This window comes from Cervus elaphus, chromosome 12 (assembly GCF_910594005.1).
Source record: "Cervus elaphus chromosome 12, mCerEla1.1, whole genome shotgun sequence".
In the NCBI taxonomy this organism is placed as follows: domain Eukaryota; kingdom Metazoa; phylum Chordata; class Mammalia; order Artiodactyla; family Cervidae; genus Cervus; species Cervus elaphus.
The window spans coordinates 52,877,086-52,882,676 of NC_057826.1; the positions used below are offsets into that span (position 1 = coordinate 52,877,086).

At 43.6% G+C, this 5,591-nt stretch overlaps 1 non-coding gene across 1 annotated transcript; it reads right to left on the reverse strand.

The window, feature by feature from the left end:
- Nucleotides 1-1,298: 1,298 nt before the first annotated feature.
- On the reverse strand, nt 1,299-1,434 carry LOC122706037. Its single transcript, XR_006344292.1, has one exon. It is a non-coding gene; the product is annotated as a small nucleolar RNA SNORA2/SNORA34 family (small nucleolar RNA).
- Between the last annotated feature and the right edge of the window lie 4,157 nt (nt 1,435-5,591).

The following is a 5,591-nucleotide window of genomic DNA, read 5'->3' on the forward strand; positions in this document are numbered from 1 at the left end:
AGCCATTGCAGAGGACACGGGTTCAATCCCTGCTCTGGGAATATTCCACATGCCATGGGGCAACTAAGCCAGTATGCCACAACAACTGAAGCCCGCACACCCTAGAGCCTGTGCTTTGCAAGAAGAGAAGCCACCACAATGAGAAGCCTGCACACCACAAGTAGAGAGGAGGCCCCGCTCGCCACAACTAGTGAAAACCTGCATGCAGTGACAGAGACCCAGTGTGACCAAAAATAATAAATAAATAAAATTTTAAAAACTAAAACAAGACAAGGAATGTAAACCCTGGTATTTTAACCACATCCCCCATTTGTGAGAAGGAGGAGAGTTAAGGCCTGCATTTAAGTGGGTTTCTTTGGGGACAAGGTGGGAGCTGATAACAAGAACCACCAGGTTCGAGTCATAAAATCAGACAAGGAAAACAAAATACCTCTAGGCATGCATATAAATGTACACACAAGCTTCTCATTTAAACTGCAAGGGAGGCAGATTCTGAAATATTTCTAAGGAATTATTACTTAATACGTATAAAAATATTACCAATGGTTTAGTAGTGGTATAGTTCCTGTTATTTTAGTTAGTTAAGCATAAAAATTAAAATAAGGGTTTTTGGTGGATGTGTGACCTCAGTGTCTCCAATTCTATGTTTCACTTAAGGCCTTAAGTTATTTATTTAAATTGGTTAAATATATAATAAACAGAATAGAAAAAAATTAGTTTTCCTTTCTAAAGAGCAAGAAAAATTTCCTTTTTTGTATTAAAAAGATACATTTTGCTATCCAAATATTTGTATATCTTGCCAGGGAAATGAAATCTGGCAAGATTTATGCCTTCGATATAATGAAGATCATAATATTTAAGAAGTGCATTTACTATGAATGTAAGTAACTTTCTCAGTTAGTGTCCCAACAGAGACAATTGTGTCAATTGAGACAATAGTGTCCCAATTTCTCAATTAGTGTCTCGATTGTCTCAAAAGTGCAATAGGGATGCACTTTCACAATCCAATATAGAACTCAAAATGTTTTACAGCCCAATAGTAAATATAAGTTTCTAATGTGAATGAAGTCTAAAATATACAAGTCAGGACTCTGATCATACAAAAGGATAATACTCAGACAGAGCTCACAGTTCAGAATCATCCCACTAGTTTTAGATCCACAGGAACTTTGGGGGGTAGTAATTAGATTTAACAGTATTATAATTCTAATGAACAAGTTAAATCAGAGACCTCTCAATTTTGGAATTCTAGTATTAATCAACTATAAGTGTTAGTCCGTATGTATCACCAATGACTGAGATGTTTCTTTCTAATGAATTGACTATTACATTTCCTAAGTTCTGAAAGTCCAACAGACCAAAGATAGAGACTTCTCTAGACTCCTTCTTGAAACCAACAGCTTCAGCAAACTGCTAGCCTTGATTCAGGACCCAAGGCTTTAAGATATTTAACTGTAAGATTCTCTCATCTCATCTCATCTCATCTCATCCCATCCCATCCATGGGGTTTCAGACAGTGAGTCCTTGGGCGTAAGGAGTCACCCATGTGTGAAACCATAGTGAAGTGAAGCCTAGTGAGTGAAGAAGCTTCTCGGGGCAGCAGCAATTGAAATAGACCTTCAAGGTTGAGTGGGAGATGAAAGGGTGTTCTGGACAGAGGCTCTGACCTGTGCTAAGGCATGGAGGGAGACCCATATGGCACAGACGCACCAAGAACAGACTGAAGGAAGAAGGATCAGGAGGGAAGTCTTGGCAGCAGAATTGGGCCCTTGTCTGAAGGGCCTGAAACGTCCCAGCAGCAAGCCCAGAATTTCTCCTGAAAGGAAAGGGGAATTAACATGACTTGTGTCATGATCTGACATGTGATTTCAAAAGACAAGGCAGGGGACTTCCCTGATGGTCCAGGAGCTAGGACTCCCAACGCAAGGGGTCCAGGTTCAATCCCCCATCAGAGAACTAGATCCCTCATGCCACAACTAAAGATTCCACATGCAGCAACCAAGATCCCATATGCCACAACCAAGCTCCCATGTGCTGCAACTAAGAATCAATACAGTCTCTCTCTCTCTCTCTCACACACACACACACACACACACACACACACACAAAGAGAAGGCAGGAGACAGTTTGCAACATGAGTTCTCTGGGGAGTGACTCTGTGAGGCTCCATATTCTGTTTTGCCTCTTTTAATTCTTTTGTATGTTATCTTTAAGATAACATTGGCAGTTTGTTAGGCTAGGCCATGAAACAGGAGTTTATTCAGTTCTGTCTCTGGAAGGCCATGAATCACTCTTTCTGGCTGCAGTTCCTCTGTTTGTTAAATCAGACCACAGCACCTCCCTGACTACCTCCTGGCCAAAAAGAGCTACCATATTTTTAACATCTTAGTTGTATGCAGGCAGGGTACACAGGCAGTATCCCATTTAACCCTTCTATCGACCTTACCAAGGATGAACTGTTACTATGCCCACTATACAGATGAAGAAACTGAGGCTCAGGAAGGCCATGTGACATCCTTAGATCTTATAGGTGGAAGTGGCCTAAGCAGGAGAGTTCTCTGTTGATCTTCCCAGTAAGTCAAGGGGTGATGGTTGTAATGCTTCCCACCTCCACTGGATTCAAGGTGTTACTGTGGTTATAGGAAGCAAGGGGAAGACTACTTTCTCCCTCCAAAGCTTCCATCTTCTGCACAATATGCTTCCTTTCTCTCTCCTATCAAGGTGGTGCTGTCATTATGGGTTTAGGGTGTGGGGTTACTGATTTTAATTGCAGACCTCCCCCCCACCCACCGCCTGATTTTAATTGCAGGGCCAGACTGAGCTGGCCCTGACTGCTGGCATGGTTCTCTGCCAGCCAGCCGTGCTCAACAGATGGATTCTCCAGCACCCATTAGGCCAGTCTCAGGGATTAGGAACACAGCAGCCCCCCTTGCCTAGGCCTCTCTAGAATTCAACAGTTTGGGAGACATAACTCAGCTCGGGCCTTCAGCAATACCGTGACCCTGTTTGGCTTCTTCTCTCTTACTCATCACACCAATGATTCAGAAACGTGCTGTTCTTATGGGAATTCATGTTTGTGCTGTTGTGTACAGGTGTGGGCCGTGACTTCCTGTTAGTACACTGCTTTTATTTTTGCCTGAGCTGGGATTAAATGACTTCGCTTATAAACAAAATTAGAACCGCAAGTCCCTGGGCACCCTGAAGCAGAACTGGTCAGATGGTTTTGAATTTATGATGTTCTCCTTTGATGAAAAATAAGGTAACATAATAACATAATTAAGAGGTGGCTGTGGTGAGATGGGAAGAATATTAAGAGTTGAGGTCAGGAAATCAAGTCTCCTCCCCTGTTTCTGCTGAATTTGAAGTTATTTGTGTTAATTACCACTTCACATTATATGTCCCACTCCAGTACTCTTGCCTGGAAAATCCCATGGATGGAGGAGCCTGGTGGGCTGCAGTCCATGGGGTCGCTAGGAGTCGGATTCGACTGAGTGACTTCACTTTCATTTTTCACTTTCATGCCTTGGAGAAGGAAATGGCAACCCACTCCAGTGTTCCTGCCTGGAGAATCCCAGGGGTGGGGGAGCCTGGTGGGCTGCCATCTATGGGGTCGCACAGAGTCAGACACGACTGAAGCAACTTAGCAGCAGCAGCAGCACATTATATGTGTAACTGAATCACTTTGCCGTACACCTAAGACTAATGCAACCTTATAAATCAACTATACTCCAGTAAAATTTTAAAAATAAGTGTAAACAAGATAAAGTTCATATACCATAAAATTCACCCGATAAAAGGGTACAATTCAGTGGTTTTTAGTATATCCTTAAACTTGTGGAGCCATCACCCCTCTCTAATTCTAAACCATTTTTCTCATCCCAGAATGTAACTGCACACCCACTCGCTGTCACTCTCCATGCCCTTTACTGTGTGGCAACACCACCTAGACTTGTTTGACCCCTCACCTTCTCTTTCCGGCCCCCTGCTAAATCAGAGTCCCCAAATCCCCCAGTCATCACCAGGCAGGTCACCAGAGATGAAGTGCCTCTGGCTGAGAGCAAGGCCAGGGTCACTGTCTTTTCACTAAACATCAGGATGGCTCTGCTGTCCAACATAATGTCATCTCTAATGGCAGAGACCCCCCACCTTCCACTTTGCTACAACTGATATCCAGGTGATAAGATAAATAAGCTGTCAGAGTGGGATAGGAGGAGCCTGAGCTGACCCTGACGGCTGGCATGGTTCTCTGCCAGCCAGCCGTGCTCAACAGATGGATTCTCCAGCATCCGTCAGGCCAGGCTCAAGGATTAGGAAGACAGCAGCCCCCCTTGCCCAGGGCAAGAAGTATTGCTTGAGGAACTCACCCACATTTCCTGCCTCCTGTGTTACTCATATTGAAGGGAAAACTTATTTCCCAGTCCAGATTTTCATCCACAGAAGGGAATTCATGCTCTAAGCCAGAGAAGGTGTAATATGTAAGAGACACCTCTCTGACCCCACCTTCTCTCCTCCCTTAGGGAGGAGACTCAGCATCACTTTAAAAAAAAAAAAGTATGTATGAGGGAATGTATGCCTCGTGGTCCAGTGGTTAAGACTTCACCTTCCAGTGCAGGGGATATAGGTTCGATCCCTGATCAGGGAGCTAGGATCCCACATGCTTCGTGGCCAAAACAGCAAACATAAAACAGAAACAACATTGTAAAAAATTCAATAAAGACTTTAAAAATGGTTCACTTCAAAAAAATATATGTATGTGTGATGTGATATGGTATGGTATGATGTGATACGGTGTAATATATATCAGTTCAGTTCAGTCACTCAGTCATGTCCGACTCTTTGCAACCCCATGGACTGTAGCACGCCAAGCTTCCCTGTCCATCAGCAACCCCCAGAGCTTGCTCAAACTCAGGTCCATCGAGTTGGTGATGTCACCCAACCATCTCATATAACATGTATTTATGTAGTATATACTTATGTCTTTGTTTCTGTCTGTTTCTCCAGTAAAACATAGTATCCAAGAAAACAGAGAGCTAGTCCTACCTCCAGTGCCTAGAACTGTACGTCAACAATAAGATGCTGTATGAATATGTTTTAAGTAAAGAGAGGAGATTCATGAAAATAGAAAAGTGGCATGAGGTCAAAGGCCAAAATTGAACACAGAAACGTTTGCCACTAATATGAGAGGCTCTGAATACTGAGACTCAACATTTCTTTTAAAATTATATTTTTATCATGTTTTAGGATTTAGCACAACCAGACCATTGTTTGGTGAGCCCAGCCCTGTAGCCAGAGTTGGCTGCTTCAGCCTCCGGGCTGCTCTTCTATTCTCAGGACTTAGCTTTCAGTCCTGCCCATCCATGCTCAGCTGGACAAAGGACCACTCAAAGAACCCCCTCTCTGGCAGCTATGCCAGCGTGTGGGCTCAGAGCAGGCATCTTGAGTTTTCTTCCCAGCACTACTTGTTTTCTCCAGCAGGGATCACTGCCCAGTCATTCCCCTAGAGCAGCCCTCTATATAAGGCACGGAAGACCCACCGGAAATGCAGAAATTCGGAGAACATCATAGTTACTGCAACATGGTACTGTATGCTG